We start from the raw sequence: 21,611 nt of genomic DNA on the forward strand, positions 1-21,611 counted from the left end.
AAAGATGAAAAATAAACATTTATGTAAGTCTATGGTTCCTGAAATAACTCTGTGTTCTTACTAATTTTTAATCATGTCAAACAGCTATTATAAAGAATTCTCAGTCTAAGTATGTAATCTCTTCATACTTCCCATGTAGGTTTCTGTAATTTTGACATCTTAAGATCACACACTCGAAATGTATATAATAAATACTCAAGTTAATAAAAAAAAGATCACATTAATAAGCAGAACTCTAGTGTACAGTTTTGTATTATTCTTTTCCATTTTTAAAAAGTTATAAAATTTCAGTTTTGTGTGTGTTTGTTTGATTGTGTGTGTGTCTGTTGTTATATACACATGTCATTTAAGGTATCTTGATGTCCAGAATACTGCATGTAATCCTTTGGAGCTATTGTTATAGGTATTTGAGAACATTGTGGAAGATTATAGGAGAAAATGTATACAATTTTATTAAATGTGCTACTGATAGGCAACATTATTATAGGAAAAATTGTGTCATTGTAAAAGAAGATGGATCCTTCATGTAATCCTATATTTGTGATTATGAACGAAATATACATTACTTCTTTGGAATTCATGGAATATGAGTGTGGGAAGATTATTTCTCCCTGATCCTTTGTAGAGAATTTCTCTCTGGTCTTAACAAAATTATGTAGCACTTAGGAATAAAAATACATCCAAGCATCCCTGCACTGGAAGCTAATGTGGAAAAAATCTCCACTGCCACCATGACCTTTCCCTTAGTGCTATGGTAGACAGGGAGGAAAGTGATCCAGACACTGCAGAATACCAGCATGCTGAATGTCAGAAACTTGGCTTCATTAAATGTGCCAGGCAGGTTCCTGGACAAGAAAGCAAGAGTGAAACTCCCAAGGGCTAGGCAGGACAGGTATCCCAACATACAGTAAAAGGCAGTGACTGAACCCTTGTTGCAAACAATAATGATGTGGCCATGCTCAGACTGTGGATCAAAATCTACAGAAGGAGGAGAAGTTCCCAGCCAGAGTGTACAGACAAAAACTTGGATGAGAGTACAGATGGGAATGATGTAGTTAAATACTCCTGAAATAAGAAAATATTTTATCATTCTTTGAGGGGCTGTAACTTTGAAGGCAAGAATGACAGTAATTGTTTTTGCCAATACAGTGGAAATAGCCACAGTGAATACAATTCCAAATGTGATTTGCTGCAGGACACAGGTGGCTGAGTTTGGATGGCCAATGTAAAGCAAGGGGCAGAGGAAACAAAAGATGAGGGCGATGAGCAAGATATAGGTGAGTCTGCGGTTATTGGCCTTAACAACTGGAGTCGTATGGTACTTCACAAAGACGCCAAGAATGGCAGCTGTGAGAGCAGAGAGGCATAAGGCCATTAAGGAAAGAGTCATCCCCAAGGTTTCTTGATAGGTCAGAAAAATAAGAGCTTTATGAATGCAGTGATTCTGCTCTGGGTTAGCATACTGGTCCTCAGGACACTTGACACATTGATCCACATCTGATAGAGAAATAAAGATATCATAAAGTACAGTTTTAGTAATTTTATCGAGAAGTTATTTCTTTTAAGTATGTAGAAGAAATATTATCGTATGTGACTATGGTTCTGAGGATGTAATTGAAGGAAACTGCTTCACAAAATATTTGCTTCTAGTTTTCAATGATGATTATCATCATGTGGCTTGATAGCAAAAATAATTTTGATCTATTTTACTAATTGATGAAATAATGTATCAGATTTTCACAAAGCATAGGTGTTGCAGTACATAAATATATTATGCTCAAATTACGTAGATTGGTGAATTTACAGAAGCTAAAACTCACTAAAGAGTATTTTTACTGAGTGTGTTTTGAAATCACCCATGTCTCAATTCAGTTTTTCTGAAGGTCTTTCTCTCTTACATGAATGCTGTCCCATGAGAAAAATTGTATTTTATTGGGATAAGACTTGTGATATTGTTTCTACTTCATATTTGCAAACCTAAGATCACTGATAATGAATGTACACTAAATTGAATCAGTAGTGTGCGTATATACTTGTAAATGTGTTTGTATATAAAAGTGAAAAAGAAACTCATGAGTTTGAAAGTAATTGGGTTGACGTGTGAGAAAAAAATAGGCTGAGATTGAGAGGTAAATGTTTTATAAATACAGCAATAATATATAAAAACTGAAAAATTCTTAGTTTTCTACTCATCTTATAGTATGGCCTTCATACTCATGAGATATTTTCATAAAAAGTCAGTAACCCTATCACTGAAGATAAAAACTTGAGTTGTTAATTAGCGCTAAATATCACTACATCTTGATTTGACAACATTTGAGAGCAGATAGCATTATTCTCCTTCCATAATTTCAATCTAGATGAGAACCAGATTCAGTAATTATACTCAAGGATGAAGGAGAGATCAATACATATTATGTTAAAAGATAACTAACTCTGTCCCACAAGCAAGGGTGTCAATTAAAAATATTTATGGTACTCAAAAATATCCCATTCATACATTGTTATTCCCCCCATTGTAACTATAGGAAATATGATTTGTATTACAATGGGAAAGGAATGATTCTTCCAAGATTTATATTATTTTTCATAGAAATGTGCATTTATGGGAATCTGTTATTATTTAACTTTTTAAGACCCCAGGGAATTGGCTCCACATTGGAAAGAATATATAAACTTGCAGAAACTCTGAGATCAAATCTCAGCATCCATCTCACAGCTGCCTGCTACTCTTCTTTATACCTTGTTAAATTACCTGTGTGTATGTTTTATGTTAAACTGCATTGCTATCAGTAGACAAACCTAGGAGGTGGTTACCTCCTACTATTTTATGAATTCTTTCTATAACCTATATTTCTCAAACTTAGTGGAAAGTGATTTAATTTCTTAGCCATTTTACTGGCCATAATTGTGCTTAAGGCCTTTTATTCAAATATTTGTGATAGCAGCAAGAGAAGAGAATAAATGCATGCCCACCACGTCCATTGTATTTAATTTTTCCTGAATAAATATTTATTTGACTAATAAAGGTTATGCAGGTACCAATACCATTTAATAATTGTGGCTAGTTCTTTTCAGTACAAAACAATTTTAGTATATCATTTCCTGATATTAACTATGTGCTGTGTATAAAATATTAAATACAAGACTTCTCATATTCTCTCTATCCTTTGTCAGCACTGGTGCCTCCTTTTCTAAATTTCAAATCATATTGAACAGTTGGAGAGAGGAATCTTCTGTCGAATATTTAGTAGTTTTTGATAATTTTGCAAGCAATTATTTCACCACTTTTATTAAATAAAACAGAGAAAAGAGTATTGATTTCTAGCACCTCCAAGAAAAAATGCATCAGGTCTTAAACAGGTCTTCCTCTGTTGTTCATGAGCTTCTGTACATGCATGTTGTATATAAACTTATATGTGGACACATACCTCAATGCAAAAAGAACAAATAGTTTTATACATTTATGATTTGTGTCTAATATAATGTAAGTATATATGTTGTTAATCACTTGAAATGTTCTTATGTAGAAAATTTACACTGATGCTCTGTTTTTCATTCAAAACTCTTTCTTTGAGAATATGCAGGCTGGAGAGATGTCTCAACTATTAAAGGATAGGCTTATAGCCATATAAGAGAATATGCCATCTACTGTAAATTTTCCATGTGTCAAAAAGTATGACAAACAATAATTTTTTAAAATAATGACATTTAATATTTTTGTGTTGTTATAACAATTAATGTGGGAATGTCAGTCATTATATACACAATGTTTGCCATCAAATTTTCAAATATACACACACACATACACACATAAGATATGTGTGTGTGTGTGTGTGTGTGTGTGTATGTGTCTGTATGTATATGTATATAAAATCTCAGTATGGCTGTGAGAGGATAGTCAATCTGAAAATTGTACTCCTGAAGGAAATACTCACTTATCGCTTATCGGTCTTTTGGCTAAGATCAAGAGTAGGAAATACTCACTTGTCTCATTAGAAATTTCATTTTCTTGGCAGTGTATGCAATCAAAACAGCAGGTTGCCATTCCCTCCTTCCAGATTTTTCTGAACCCAGGACCACAATCACTATTGCACACAGAAGATGGCATCTAATGAGAAATAGACACAAGCAGTTTTATCTACTGCTTTCAAAACTAAATTATATTAATATAAGGAGATGTTAATATGCTTATTTTATATATATCACAAATTCTAGGAAGCTACTTTTACAGTGATATTTTTGGTTGCAGATGGACATAGGAGAGGGTAATGAAAGGCTTAATTGACAAACACTACCACTACTCCAACCCCAATCACCCAACAAAGACTTGCACACAAAACAAACTTTGATGACTATCTTAGAAAATCTTAATAAATAGGATAAAAATTTTGAAGTTAACTCTCCATATGGAATGGCTTAGAAATCAGTGTGATCACGGTGCATGAAGTGAAATTCCTAAAGAGTCAAAAAATATTCTATTAAAAAACTAAATAAACCAATTTAATTGTCTGTGTATTTTCATTAAAGTATGTGACAACTAACCCTCAATTATTACATAAAATATTTCACAATTATAGTCCTTTTGTTGTTAATCAAATTTTTGATCATTTTCTAATACTTTTTTTCTAACTGTGGTCCTTTATGTAGACACAGAAAAGGAGTATGGATGAGGGCAGTATAGATCCAGTGAGAAGTCAAAGCAAGTGTACTGGGAGATAAAATTAGAAAATGGGGATATATCTGAGAAAAGCTAGAAACTTAGGAAAATGGAAACTCCCTATGAACGTGACCCTAACTAAGAATCCTATCAAACAGTACCTAAACAACTAGCAAGACTTCTAAAGCCGTGACTGTGACAGCAACCCAGCCACAGACTATTAACTGAGTTACAAGTTGTCTCGCCTATAAGAAATGCAGAAGTAAAGATAAAGTAGAAATTGTGGGAATTACCAAACAATGATTGGTCCAGCTCAACACAAGTGCCATGAGAGGGAAACCACCACTGCGGCTGATAATGACATTCTTCTACACTTAGAGACAGAAGTCTAACATAACTGTTATTTGAGAGACTTCACCTAGCAACAGATGGAACAAGATACAGAGACCCAATGTCACACATTAGACAGAAATTGGGGAATTCTGCAAAAGAGTGGAAAGAAGGAATGTAACAGCAATTTGGGTTAAATAAACCACAAGAAAACCTACAGAATCATCCCACCTGGTTTCATAGGAGACTACAGAGACTGAAAAACCAGTTAAAGGGCACACTTGTTACTGTTCTAGGCCCTTTACACATAATTAAGAATAAAGCAGTTTAGTCTTCATGTGTAAATTCTCAGAGTCGAAGAAGAGTCTAGCTCTAATGCTATTGCCTGCTTTCAGGGCCCTTTGTCACTACTGAGCAGGCTCTTCTTGCCCCAATAGGAGATGATGCCTATGCGTATAGGATTACATCTTGATATGCTAAGCAAGATGATATCCATGGGAGGCTTCCCCTTTTCTTAAGAGTGAGGAATCAGGAGAGATTGGGGGAGACAAGGTGAAAAAGGAAGTTCTGGAAGGAGAGGAGGGAGTGGAATCTGCTTTAAGGATGTATGTAATAATTAATTTAAAAAAGTGTGTCCATGGTAGAGTCTGTTGTTATGCAAATAGGGCCTGTCTATAACAGGAGGTCCTGTCCTGTAGTTATATGTTCTTCCTTTGTTACAAAATAAAATTTAAGTAAAATATGTAGTGGACTGTTTTATTTTTAATGTTTAGTGTTTGATATTTAATTGTCTCCAGTCCCGATGACTCTCATTGTTTTGGAAATGTATAGCTACAGTTCACTGTTTATACCTCTAGTGTATCCTCTTTGTCTTGTGCCCATCTATTGTAAGTTTAGTCTTTTAAATATTCTCTCTTGATTGCCTATGATTTTCGTTTTCCTCATTTTTTTTCTGTGCAACAGTTTGACTTTTCTCTTAAGCCTAGTTTTCAATTTTATGAGTCTGTCTCAGCTTGATGTAGTCTTTTTGTGAGACTTTTCACTAAGAAGTTTATTTGATATATTTTGTTTTTCTTCTACATATTTTACGTTGAATTTCTGTTCTTATTTTCTACCATTAATGAATTCCTTTGTCACATAAAAACTCAGTGTCTTATTTCATGCAAGTTTCCATGATATTTTTCTATCTTCCCCGCATTAATTTGTATACCTTTGATCTTTTGGAAATTCTTATGATCATAATTTCAATTCTCTTTTAGTATATATTTGGAAATACTCTCACATTAATCTATGACTGTAACATTTGAAATTCATGTTGCTTTGATGTCTCCATTTTTTGGTCTATTTCTATATGTGAAAATAGAAAACTGGTAGTGTGTTCGTAATCTTCTGTATTATTCTAGTGTATGTGATTATAATATTCAACTGAGCTATGGTTAGATCATACATGAGGTTACTCTTCTACTATGCTTATGCATATCTATCTCAGTAGCTACATTTTCAGCTTATATGTTGTTTTCCATGAGAATAACTATCTTCATCATTATAATGAATTATATTAACAGTAAAGTTCATAACTGTGTAACATGACATATTACTTCAAATCAAGATTGAAGACTTTTCTGAACTCAATTTTTTAAAAAGATATCAATAATGGTTATAGTTGGGATATAGTTTGAATTATATAACCATACACATAAGAATTCATATCTATAATATGAACAGGACCCAAATTGGGATGTTTTATTTATACATTTTCAAAGACAATTTTATATTACAAATAGTTGTTTCCCATACAGAGAAGAAATATAGACACATACTTCTTGTTTTAGTGAACTATACAAAAAGCAAGGTAACTGTTGAGTAATTTCTTTTACAATATATGATTCATGGAAGAAGAGATGATTCAGCTGTCAAGAATAATTTCTACACATGAAGTTGACTGAAGTCTGATTTCCAGCAGCCACTGAGTTGTACTAAGCTCTGCCATGTTTCTGGAATTTTTTTTTTTTTTGAGGCTGGGGACCGAACCCAGGACCTTGCGCTTCCTAGGCAAGCGCTCTACCACTGAGCCAAATCCCCAACCCTGTTTCTGGAATTTTTAATTCTTCTTCAGCCATTCATCCATGCCACACATGCTGGTATTGCTTAGGCATACATTCAGAAAAAACACCCATACCCATATTAAAAAGAGAAAGAAAACAGGTAAACATTCATAGTGAATCTAACTGTATGGTGAGAGGTGTTGGATATTTAGTATTTGTAAAGTGGCTTTTATAAATTGCATAATACAAAAATTATGACTTGTGTATGTTGACTTTAGAATGAGTTAGACACTGTTCATGATCTCTTTTTTAAATGTTCAAAACAAAAATAAAAATTACTGTGTAGTAGTAAGCCTGGATCCAAGAGAATATTGCTGACTTTATTGGATATACTATCAAACAATTTTCAACATAAATTCTATATTCAGATTAAAAACTAGAAACATGTTCTCATATAAAAAATACAATGATTGTATGTCTGAAATTCTTGACAAATTACTGAAAATATCATATCAAAAATTAAACAAGAAATACAATATAGACTGCTAGTGATTGGTTCTTTTTGCGGAAATCTATTTGACCTTAGTATATTACAAGGAATCACAAGTAGAGCCTCTTACAGTGTTTAATGTTGTGAAATTTAAATTAGTACAGTTAGGTCCAACTCACCTGTTTATTTCCTGTGGTCCACTCTATCATATCTTCAAATAACCAGAGCTGTTTCCCACTTGGAGAATATGGACGAAACTCTCCTATCTTTACCTTAAGTCCAAGACCTTGTGGAAAATTCCAAATGTAGAAAATGTCATACTCTTCCTGCATTTTTTCTCTCTGGTTCATAGTTACTCTGTCCCCAACAGGATTAGTGAAGTGGGTCTTCTTTAGCAAAGAATGTAACTGAAAGTCAAGCAGTACAATATAATGTATATGTCCTTCCTTGAAGATATATATATATGTATATATTCATTCTCATTTCAACTTAGAGGCAACTACAGTGAAGCTATAGAGGAAAGCATTCTCAAGAAAAGTAAATGGATAAATAAATTCATTTCAGTATTTTGATACTTTAGTTATCTCAGAGGAAAGTACTTAACATAAACACAGACATAAATATAGAAACCAAATATAGATTTGCAATATGCATGCATACAGATATATCTACATCCAGAGACACTCATATCCACACAGTAACACATACAGTAGAAACACAAGAGTTATTTATACATAGTTATATATATATATATATATATAACAAGTCACATATATAAGTATTCAGACACAAACAGAGAGATAGTAATATTTTTCATACAAGATATAGCAACACAGGAACACACACACACACACACACACACACACACACAGAGAGAGAGAGAGAGAGAGAGAGAGAGAGAGAGAGAGAGAGAGAGATTCCCTGATAAACAGACAAGTTTTTGCTCACATCCATATACAAATATACAGACAGAAAGAGTGACAAAGCAAAATAGGTATACATACATTCAAGACCTTACACAGAAGCACAAAACACATGCACACAGACACACACACACACACACACACACACACACACACACACACACACAAACTCACAAAACGCACATGCTAATCCATGCACTGGTTAAAGAAATAGCAGGTACATATATACAAAATCATCCATACTGAAAGGCATTGACACATGGAAATTTTATTTCCAAATATACAAAACATGTATATTTGTTGCAACACAGAGCTACACAAAATACACAAGGTTTCCCCTGGCCTACATTGTAGACAGAAGTAGTTGAGAATACTTGGGTGCTATCTCCGACCTCTTACCTCTGCTCCATTCACCTTCTTGTGAGACTTGTAGTCCTGATCCACAGGAAATATTCCCTTTACCTACCACCAGCCATGCCTGCTCAGTGCTAGGATACCCCTAGCTATTCTTGGAAGTCTGCCCCTTCCCCTAAGGACCACCATTGTCTTCATCATCTCTCTACCACTACTTCAACAGATGTTCAGAACCTAATCCATGGATTTAGATTCCTTTTCATCACCCAACTTCTCAGATCACTTAGTCCCCTGGGGAACACCCAGATGCCCTGGGAAATCTGCTATGTCCTCAGGGCCTACATTCTCCTGCCATCTGTTATATTTCTGCCCCTCTTGATCAGACCTGTAAATACTGAACCCCACAGGTTAGATTCTGTTCCCACTCCAATCTTCCATGCTTACTGAGTTCTTTATTCTCACCCACCTACAGTTCATCCACATAAAAACTAAATATACAAATAATGAAACTAATATGACTATGAATCAAATGGACCAAAACAGACAACTACAGAATATTTCACCCAAGCTGTAGAATATATATATTCTTTCCTTCTGATATATATATATATATATATATATTTGCAATTGACCATGTATACTTCACCAAAAAGCAAGTATAAACAAATACAAAGAAAATGGAGACAACACCTGTATCTTATCAGACCACTATGCAACTAGACTTCAACAAGAACATAAACACTATAAATCCTAAAACAGTTGTGAAATTCAAGTCTGTTGTCAATGAAAAAAGCTTCAGTCAGGGAGGCCATAAAGAAACTAAAGTTCTGTAGAATTCAATGAAAAATTAATGCCCAAACATATACCCAAAATTATTGGACACAAAAAAATCAGTACTAAGAGGAAGTTCGCCAATACTAAGTGCCTCCATAAAGAAATTAGAAAATTTTCATACTTGTAATTTGATACCCTGAAAACTGTAGAAAAAATGTAAAAAGCAGACTGCAGCGAGTAGAAGACTGAAATAATTAAAATAAGGCTGAAATCAATCAGTTAGAATTTAAAAATTACAAACAATCAGCAAAACCAAGAATTGATTCTTAATAAAAAAAATCAGATGCCATTAGCTATACTATCCAAAAGAAAGAAAACATTATATAAAATCAGAAATGAAGAGGAGAAAATAACACCTAACAATGGGGGGAATTCAAAGAATCAGTATACATTTCAAAAACCTGCTATACCAAATTGGGAAATCCTATGAAATGGATGATTTTTCTAGACGCAGGTACTACTTAACAATATTAAATCAAGCTCAAATAAACATTTAAACATCCCCTATAGCTTTTTAAAGATTGAAAAAGTCACCACTAAAATTTATCCAACCAAAACCAATAATAGCCAGACGATTTTAGTGTAGAATTCTTTCAGACTTTCACAGAAAAGCTAAGGCCAATATTCCAAAAAATTCCTCAGAAGAGAAGTAAAAGCAAACTGCTTGTAAATATCATTTCGTGAAGTTGCAGTTACCCTAATACCTAAATCCACACTCAACAAAGAATGAGTATTTCTGACGAATTTGTTCCAGAACATTGATAAAAATCCTCAATAAAAAATATTTCCAAACAGAATCAAGGACATATCTAAAACATCATCTACCATAATCAAGTAGACTTTATCTCAGGGATGCAAAGATGGTTCCATCATAGAAAATACCATCCATAATCCATGTTATAAGAAAATTGAAAGAAAAAAACATTACTATTTTAATTATTACAGAAAATTACCTTGAAATATATTGTTATCCTTCTTGTTAAAAGTATAAGAGAAATTATGAATACAAGGGCATACTAAACATAATAAAAACAATATACAGAAAGCTAATAGGCAATATTAAACTAAATGGAGAGAAACTCACAGCATTCTCCTGAAATCAGGAGTAAGAGAAAATCTCACTGTCTCCTTATCTATATGCAATAGAGTACTTGAAATTCTTTTACCAGAGTGGTAAATAACTATAAAGATAAGTAGAATAAAAAGTGGAAAAGAAGATTTCAAATTTACTAATTGGAGATGATATATATACAGAAGCAGCAACTTTTTTAAGTTTTCATGTGTTATTTTTATTTCTTTGCAAGTCTTCTTAATATAAATTTAAAAAGAATCAATCTCCCAGGTACTTATAGCAACAAAAAATGTAAATAAGAAATACCCAAGTTAAAGTAAATGCTGCTTTACTGCTCATAAAAAAGAGAGAGAGAGAGAGAGAGAGAGAGAGAGAGAGAGAGAGAGAGAGAAAATTTTACAGGAGAATACCTACCACTGAAAAAACTTGTTCAGCCATAGTAACTGGAAACAAATTGACCCAAAATACCTGCTAGCTATCTATTATGAAAATGATAAATAGTCAAGAATGAAAACAACATTCTTACATTATAGAAACAACACCAAAAAATGCAATAGTCTCAAATAACATAAAATATCATCGTGCCACTGTAAACAAGCAACTGAAAAGATCTATTTAAAGTTCGTTGCTGAAGAAGGACAATTGAGAAAAACATCAGAAGATGTAAAGATCTCCATGTTCATGAATCTGTATGAGTATCACTGATATAAGGCCATCTTAACAAAAGAAATCTAGAGATTCTAGGCAATTTCCATCAAAATTCTAAAAATATTGAACAATAAACAAACTTGCAAAAGGAATTCATCATCCTAACTAATCAGCATAATAGGTAATCTTAATATAAATTTTATAATATTGGTATAGGGACAAAGAGGTTAATCAATGCAATAAGATCTACATAACAAATATATTCCACCATGGACAATCTTTTAAAATGAGTTATTTACTATTCATATATTCCCTCCCTCCTCTCCTCCCCTGTCCTTCCCTTTTTCACCTTTTCTCTCTAACCTCTCTGATCCTCGCTCTTCAGAAAAGAGGAAAAGTCAAAATGTCCCTAGAATCCTTCACACATACCGATCAGAATGACTAAGAACAAAAGTACAGGTAACAGCAGATCCTGGAGACGGTGTGGAGAAAGAGAAATACTCCACCATTGCTGTTGGGACTTCAAGCTAGTAAAACTACTTTGGAAATCAGTCTATTTGTTTCACAGAAAATTGGAAATAGTTCTACCTGAATACCACTATTGGACATATGCCCAAAAGATGCTCCAACATAAATAAGGACACATGTTCCACTATGTTTAGAGCAGTCTTATTTATAATAGCCAGTAGCTAAAAACAACCCAGATATTCCTATACATAAGAATAGATACAGAAAATGTTGTAAATTTGCAGTACAATGGAGTACTACTCAGCTATTAAAAAAACAATGACTTCATGAAATTAAGCAGCCAAGTGGATGGGAGTAAGAAAATATCATCCTAAACCTGAGGTAAACCAAACCCAAAAGACCACACATGGTATTTATTTATTGATAAGTGCATAATGCCCAAAAGCTCAGAATACCCACCATACAACCCACAAACCATATGAAGCTCAAGACAAAAAGAATACCAAAAGTGGAGAATTTTTCATTCCTACTTAGAAGCAGTGAATAAAAACAATCACAAGAGGTGAAGAATGGGAGAAAGCATTGAGAGGAGAGAGGAGGAGGAGGAAAAATTAGGCAATGAGGATCAAGTGTATTAGAAGGACAGGAGAGAAGTACTGAAGGTCAGAAATTGAATCAAAATTTTAAGGTGGGGATGAGAACTAGGATTACCCAGTAGATAGTCCCAGACTCCAGAAATTGAAGCTTCCATGACTCAGAGCTAAAACAGTGACTAGAGATGGGGACTATTTTTGGAACAGTTGGGGAATATTGAGGGGTCAAAAAAGGCTAGGTACTCCACAGAAAGACCATTAAAAATAAACTAGCTTGGATCCATAAAACTTAGAGACTCTATAATCAAACAAAAAAGAACATAAAGGGACAGGAACAAGCCTCCTACACTTTTCCATTGACGTACAACTGGTTTTCATATGTGTCCCAACATAACAGAATGTAGACTATCTGAAATCTGTTGTCAGTTTATGGATATGTTCTTCAGGTGGGGGCGCCTTCCAATCTCAATTGGAGATAATGTGTTAGTCCTGCAGAATTTGAAAGGGAGGAGGGAATGGCAGAGATTGTAGGTGAGGGTGACTTGAGTGGTGGCAGTGATCAATGATCAAGATGTAAAAAATAAATAAATAAATAAATAAATAATAAATAAATAAATAAAATACCTGGAAGTATTTTTGAGTTACAGACATTGTATATGAAGAGGATGTTATTTTGATAAGGTTAAAGTAAAAATATGCTTATAAAATTTGTTAAGAAAGAAAAAGAAAAGAAAGAAACCAGGAGAAAGCAGTGAGAGGGATGTAAAGTATATCAGTAAACAAATAAAATTAAATCCAATAAAATCTTCTTCAATGAAATACTTCTTGAGAAAGAAATGATTAAGTTTTAAGTATTAGAAAAATTGTTATGATATTCAGGTACTATGTCACAAATCAATTTCTTCATTTACAAATAATTCATTCTACTCAACTGACATTTCATTTCATATGTATACAAACATTTTTACCTCAGCAGGAAAAATGTTATAAAATCCTTACTTTTTGTGAATATTTACTAGACCTCTGAGTTTGGACATCTGATAGACAGTAAAACTACGATATTGTTTATTCAATATACCATCAAATAGAAGACACACTACCTTCAAGCACACAGAATTGGGCCATTTCCCTCTGTACTTCTGCTGATTATCTCCTTGTTGAAGAAAGAACTCATGGAGGGCATGGGCCACAGCATATGCAGCATTGTATATGTCATGAGTGCCATCACTAAACGCCATGTCAAAAGTCTGTTCACTTAGCCATTCAAATGACTCATTGTATAAGCAGTTCTTCAGTGTCTTACAGTTAGATGCTGAAATTTCACAGTTAAAGTACATCCACTCTAACTTTACGAGATATTTATCTGAGTATTTGAAAGGGTTCAATGTCTGCACAAAATTTTTAAAACCAGAAATCTCACCATGGTGGTGTTGAAAAGCAAGAATGCCATGGAATTTGTCAAATGTGAAGTCTCTCTTACTAGTAGTGACATCCCACTCTGAAGTGGTAACCCATATTCTCTGTACACCTAGAGATTTCCACATTGTAAAGCCCAAAGCAAGAGTACTATCTGTGTCACCATAAACAATAACAACATTTGTGGATGATGTGGATGATTTGGTTTAATACATCAGTTCTTGTCATGAATAATTGCATGTTGACAGGGATCATGTTCACAAAGGCAAAGCAGACTGTATATTTTCCCATCTCTGTTCTCAAATATGATAGGAATTGATTACCCTGATCATTGTCTGAGATGGCCAGCCCAATCCAATTCCAACTGAAATGAATTAGGAAGGAGACCAGGGCCAAGGCAAGAGATGTTTCCTTAGGGGCCATCTGATACAGATAAGGAAATTGTTCATTGTCACTCAGGACAGGATGGAAAGGTCCATAAGTAAGCTGAAGGAACTAGAACACAAAAAGAAGCATGGTGTAGAATGCATTCAAAAAAATGTTTAAACATAATTTTCTGCAAAATATTCTAGGCAAATAGATGGAACTAGATAATATCCTGAGTGAGGTAACCCAGTCACAAAAGAACACTCATGGTGAGCACTCACTGATAAGTAGGTATTAGCCCAAAAGTTTAGCATACCCAAGACATAATGCAGAGACCATATGAAGCTTAAGAAGAAGGAAGTCCAAAATGTGGATGTTTCAGTCCTTAATGAAAGGGTGAATAAATATTCACCTCATGGAGGTAGAGGATTTGGTGACATGGGAGAACAAAGGAGGGTGAGAGGGGAAAAGGGAGCAGGATCAGTTATGAGATGTGACAGAGAAGATATACAGAGGGTCAGGAATTGGAACAGAGGTGTGTAGCAGTGGGAGATGGGGAACTAAGGGTAGCCACCAGCAAGTCCCAGATGCCTGGAAAGCAAGAGGCTCCCAGGACCACCAGGGATAAGATTAGCTGAAATGTCAGAAGGGGAGGGAGATCCTTTAGAGACTATATGCAGAGGTTAGGCAAGGCCGCAGTGTGGGGGATGGAGCCACCCTTACTTCTGAAAATTTTAACTTAGTATTACTCCTGCCCAAAATAAATACAAGGACAAAGAGTGGAGCAGAGGCTGAAGTAAAGATCATCCAGAGACTGCCCCACCTGGGGATCCATGCCATATGCAGCCGCTGAACCCAGACACTATTGCTGATACCAAGTGCTTGCTGTCAAGAGTCTGATATGGATGTCTCCTGAAAGGCTCTGCTAGAGCCTAACTAATACAAATAAGAATGCTTGCAACTAACCACCTGACTGAGCTTGGGGATGACAATGGAGGAGTTACAAAAGTTCTGAAGGAGCTAAAGGTGTTTACAACCCCTTAGAAAGTACAACAATATCAACCACCCAGACACTACAGAGCTCCCAGGGACGAAACCATCAACTAAAGAGTACACATGGAGGGAATCATGGCTCTAGTCACATATTTAGCAGATGATGGCATTGTGTGGCATCAATATGAGGAGAATCCCTTGGTCTTGTGAAAACTGGATTCCCCAGTATAGGGGAATGCCACTGCTGTGTGGTGGGAATGGATGGCTTGGGTGGGGATCTTCCTCATAGAAGCAGAGATAAGGGGTATGGGAGAGGGGGAGTTCTGGAGGGAAAAGTAGGTAGAACATTTGAAATGTTAGTTGAGAAAATATCCACTACAAAAAAGAATTAAAAACATAATAAAACAAAAACCTCATCATCTGTTACATTTTCCCTCATCTCTGTTTCAAGTAAGTAATTTTGGAACCCCTATCCATCTCTCAGTATAATCCTATCAGTATATAGAACAACATAGTCATAGAATGGCTGACCTCTTTACTTTGTTCTTAGGGTCTGGGAATGGCACCAAAGGAGACCTTATTTCATATATCTCCACCTTACAAAAATTTTACCTGCTGGGATTTGTAAAGGTCCAGGTATGTCCGAAGTATCACAGATATTTTCCAATTTGGTCCTGTTAGCAACAATGTACACATAGTCTCATTGTTACAAACATAATTAGGAAAAATATCATATCGTTGTACAGACCCATGAATGAGCGTGGTTAATTCTGAGTGACTTTTACAACTGTAAAATGGGAAGTCAAATAGTAAAGACTTATTTGGTAAAAGATCAGGGTTCTTGTTGATTTCATCCATGGAAAAAGCCAAGGCCAGAGCAAACTGGTGATTTTCAGTATTTGTTCTGTAATTGTTAGAGAGTTTATTATTTGTAGAGATCTGAAAATATCATTTGAAAGCAAAACAATGATTATCTTGAACAGGATGTTATTGCCCCCATCCCTAACCATTGAAACATACAATGTGTGTAATAAGGTTCAGATAATGTATGGTGGTGTAAGCTGGCAAATCTTTGGAAGTTCAAATGAGTTAATCTCACATAAAGAAGATGTATTATTGGAACATCTAAGCATTTTTCATTCTACTGTTTGTTCGTTATGAAGGCAAATATATTGTCAAGAGTTCTGGTCAAACATGAAAAATGACCATGTCTTACTTTTGAAATCATTGAGAAATATATAAAATTCATGTGATGTGGGACAATTGAAGTTCTATATTTCATATCACTTTATAAGGCTGTGCAGGAATGCCTGATGAATGCACAGTAGTCTTTCTCAAGAAATATTTTTCACCTGTATATACAAATAATTTTAATTAATGGGAAATAAACTTACTATATCCCCTTATAGTCATACTCAGGTTATTTTATGTTTCTAGTTTATTAATTACAGGTTGAAAAGCATTTCATGAATATTTATTTTTAATTAATTTTAAGTAATTACTTTTGAAGAAAGGTATATGTCAATATGAATCTGTAATTATATGAATAGGCAATGCTCATTTAGGCCATGAGTGAACAATGAATAATATGGTTTTAAATGATCCTTTTCCAGGTTAGTCTGTCCTCAAACACACAGGGATACACCTGATCCATGTCCTGAATGCAGTGATTAAGGGCATGGCATATGAGCCCAGAATTGTTAGCCTATGATTTAATTATAAAGGCATTTAATATTCTCATAATTAATATATAACAGTGATATTATTTTTCTTTTAGAAAGCATTTTCACTAATATCTGAGTTACAACAACACAGCACTACCATCCCAATGAGATCTAGAAACATCTGAAAATTGCAGAGACATTTTTATACCCTAGTCATACATGTATATAAATTAAAAGAATATAAAATGTAAAGTGTACGAAAAACAGTCCTGGTTGGTTTTGGAATAAAAATGAGCTACAAGTCAGATGTAGTAGAATAATGCCATTTTGTATTTATTTTCATGCGAAAAGTAATAGCTTCTATCTCTTCCAAGTCATTTTAAATCATCTGAACAGGAAAATTCAGTCATGTTCCTTCATTCTCAAAGATTCACTCATAGATATTATCTGGTTATCCTTAGAAACTATACATATGTGGTATCTTTATATATAAAAAATAAATACTTTTGAACATTATTTTATCAACAAAGAGAAAAGTTATGCCTTTTAAATTTCAATAACCAGAAACACAAATTTGAGGCTAGAACCTCTAAAACTCAAACACTAACACATGCATACTAAATGTAGAAAAACATTGAATTATTTGAGCTGTCAGAATAACTTAGTCTTCAAAAGTGGTTGTTTGAAGACAACAATTCTGAATCCATAATATCAAAATTGTATAGTGCTCAGGTCAGCTATACTTAATGAAAGTTCTGAAGGAGAAATGTGTTAAATGTAACATGTGTAGGATTATAAATATCTTAGACTTATCTAGAAAAGACACATCCTTTTATATAATGGCAAGTATGAACTACTATGTATCTCCTGTATCCTTGTTTTCAAGTCGTGCCAGCTATCAAATGCCACAGCTTTCACCCTTGCAAGTGACAAGGAGAAGATAGTATGACACCTATTAAAAAAAACCAAACTATCAAAGAATGTAAACCTCACATAAAGACCATACATTCCTTCTTTTTTCAGAAGAGACAGTAAGGTATTCATATTTGTAATACTTAAAAGATAGTGTTTATATATTTACAGCAATGAAGTACGGAGGGAACTATGATGCAAAGTGGAATTTGCAGTGCAGCATCTGAAGTGATAGAGTAATGACATACAGTAATTTGATATAGTAAATGAATACCTAGATGAAACTTCCATTGAAAGGTTTTGTACCAACAATAGTATCCAATGGACATGCACTATAAACTATATACTGATCAAAGGATCACCATCACATTCAAAAACCATTTGGCTGTACACACCAAGAATAAAACTCATTAAATTTTGTGGGGAAATTTTTGAGAAGATATCACTGGCTACCTTGCTATCAAACCTGTCAAGAGTAGAGATATATGTGAAAGATCAACAAAGATTTTTTTTTAATTCAGTTATGGTCTTGTCAGTGGGAGGTCAATTTGAAATATTAAAACTGGGTCACTTTAAAATTACAAAATATTATTAAGTCTCTAAAAGTATTTGGTGTTGTTTCCTGAGTAACAGGTATGATGAACATGACAGGAGACTCATAGCATTGCCCTGCTCACCATCCTTAGAACACTTGAGAAACAGGCATGATGACATTTACAAGGAAAATATAAAAGCACATACTGTGTACTGAGAATATTGTAGTAGTACTCTTTCTCCACCGGCCATTTCACAACTCCGAACGCAAAGATACAACCTGTTTTCAGGTTTCCATTCTTCTCTTCATTCTGCTTCATTCTCCAAAAGCACCTGGGATGAATCAAACTGACCACAAGGAGTGGAATATTCAAAAGCAAGAAGAATAAAATTAAAGTGAGCATAGTTTTTCTAAGCCTTGGCAGTAAGAATGGTGAAGTGTCTGGTAGATCAGCAAATCAAATATTTTATATATTCCAATATTCTTTTCTTTCTGTGGCCAAAGAAGAGTCTGCCTGTATATTCATTCCTTCTTGTTACCAAGCATTTCCTCACCTCTGGGAGTATCTTTGACAGTTTTCCTAGGACTCTGCATCTGATGTCCACAGTGTATGTGAAAACTGGTTGATAAATACAAATGGAGATGGTTTAGCTAGTTCCATGACATCACCATGTTTTTGAAAGTTAAGGTCCCTGGAAGGATGCCTATTTGGGAAAATGTGGTCCCAGAACTAACTCAAAATATGTATATATGAACTCCTTTAGAAATGATGTCAGTGGATTTTTTTATAAGGCATGATTTAATGGTTCAAGAAAATTCCACCAAGTCAGCATTCATGGCTAAACACAACGTGACAATGTGGGCAAATTGTCACAAATTTCCTGTCAGTGAAAAATTCATCCTCACAGTTTGAAACATACTTTCTTCTAAGTAACTTATGGTACTTTCTCCAAAACTGAGCACATAATCAGTTATAAAAAGGTTTGAACAGACATCAGATGATTGAAATAATCCCATGCATCCTGTCAGATCACCACAAAATAAGAGTGGCCTTCAATAACAACAAAAACAACAGAAAACCCACATAAACAGAAACTTGAACAACTCAATAATAACTTGGTCAAGGAAGAAATAGAGAAAGCCTTTTCAGAATGTAATGAAAAATGAGGGCACAACATACCAAAATTTATGGGACACAAACAATGAAAGCAGTGCTAAGAGGAAAACTCATAACTCTGAGTGCCTCCAAAAAGAAACTGGAGGGAGCATATATAACAAGCACTTTGACAGTACAAAGAGGTCTACTACAAAAAGAAGCAAATACACCCAAAAGGAATAGATGGCAGGAAATAATCAAATCCAGGGCTGAAACTAACCAAGTAAATACCAAAAGAACTATTCAAAGAATCAAAAAAAAAAAAAAACAGAAACTGATTCTTTGAGAAAATCAACAAGATCAATAAAGTCTTAACCAGACTAATAATGTGGCACCAAGAGAGTACCTAAATGAAAAAAAAAAGAAAGAAAAAAAAAAGATATGAAATGAGAGACATAACAACAGAATCTGAGGAATTTAAAAAATCATCAGATTCTACTACAAAAGCTTATATTCCACAAAACTAGAAAATCTGGGTGAAATGGACAATTTTCTAGACAGATACCAGGTACCAAAGTTAAATCAGGATAGATAAACCATCTAAACAATCCCTTAACTCCTCAAGAAAGAGAAGCAGTTATTAAAATACTCTCAATGAAAAAAATTCCAGTGTCATATGTGTTTAGTGGAGAATTCTATGATAATTTCATTAAAAAAATGCTACCAATACTGTCCAAACTATTCCACAAAATAGAAACATAAGGATCACAATATGATGCCTCCTATGAAGGCACAATTAAGCTTATACATAAAACACACAAAGAACCAATATAAAAGAGAACTTCAGAGCAATTTTTTTATGAATATAGACACAAAAATACACAAAAAATTCTCACAAACTGTATCCAAGAACACATCAAAATAATCAGCCATCATGATCAAATAGGCTTCAACCCTGAGGAATGAAGGAATGCTCCAATATATGAAATTTAATAAGTGTAATTCACTGTATGAACATACTCAAAGAAAAACCACATGGTCATCTCATTAGATGCTGACAAGGCATTTGACAAAATTCAATATACCTTCATATTAAAAGTCTTGGAAAGATCAGGAATTCAAGGCCCACACCAAAACATGGTAAAAGCAATATAAAGCAAACAAGTAACCAACATCAAACTAAATGGAGAGAAACTTGAAGCAATCCCACTAAAATCAGGGACTAAACAAGGCTGCCAACTCTCTCCCTACCTATTCAATATAGTACTTGATGTCCTAGCCAGAACAATCAGACAACAAAAAGAGGTCAAGGGGATAGAAATTGGAAAGGAAGAACTCAAAATATCACTATATTCAGATGATATGGTAGCATTGTTAACTGGCCCCAAAAGTTCCGCCAGAAAAATACTAAGGCTGATAAACAACTTCAGCATAGTGGCTGGATATAAAAATAACTCAAACAGGTCAGTAACCTTCCTCTATTCAAAGAATCAACAGGCTCAGAACAAAATTGGGGAAATGACGCCCTTCATAGTAGTCACAAATAATGTAATACCTTGGTATTACTCTAACCAAGAAAGTGAAAGATCTGTATGACAAGAACTTCAAGTCTTTGAAAAAAGAAATTGAAGAAAATGTCAGAAGATGGAAGGATCTCCCATGCTTATGGAATGGCAGGATTAATATTATAAAAAGGACCATTTTTTTCAAAAGCAATCTATAGATTCAATGCAATCCCCATCAAAATTCTTACTCAATTCTTCATAGCATTAGAAAGAGTAATTTGCAAATTCATTCAGAATAACAAAAACCCAGAATAGTGAAAATGATCCTCAATAATAAAAGAACTTCTGGAGAAATCTGATCCCTGAACTCAAGTTCTATTACAGAGCAATAATGATAAAACCTGTATGGCTTTATAAACTGACTATGTAGCCTTCCTTGAATATTTTCTTCATTTTCCAGTGTTATACAATGTTGTGTTCAGTGTTGTAGGACTATAGGACAAGTGCTCCCCTACTGGGTTACATCTTCAGCAACTTTATTGACACTTGCTTTCAGGTTATAATCACAACTATTTGTTCCGTGAATGGATACTGGGTAAATGGAATTTGTATTATTGACTATGACATTTGCCTTAGAGAAGCTTTCCAGTTTCATAAGGTACCATTTATCAATTCTAGATCTTAGAGCAGGGGCCATTGGAGTTCTG

The 21,611-nt window shown here is 34.2% G+C and overlaps 1 pseudogene; it reads right to left on the reverse strand.

The window, feature by feature from the left end:
* Positions 1-601: 601 nt before the first annotated feature.
* Positions 602-18,706, reverse strand: LOC116892780 (annotated as a pseudogene).
* Between the last annotated feature and the right edge of the window lie 2,905 nt (positions 18,707-21,611).

The sequence above is a fragment of the Rattus rattus genome, chromosome 2 (assembly GCF_011064425.1).
Source record: "Rattus rattus isolate New Zealand chromosome 2, Rrattus_CSIRO_v1, whole genome shotgun sequence".
Taxonomy (NCBI): Eukaryota; Metazoa; Chordata; class Mammalia; order Rodentia; family Muridae; genus Rattus; species Rattus rattus.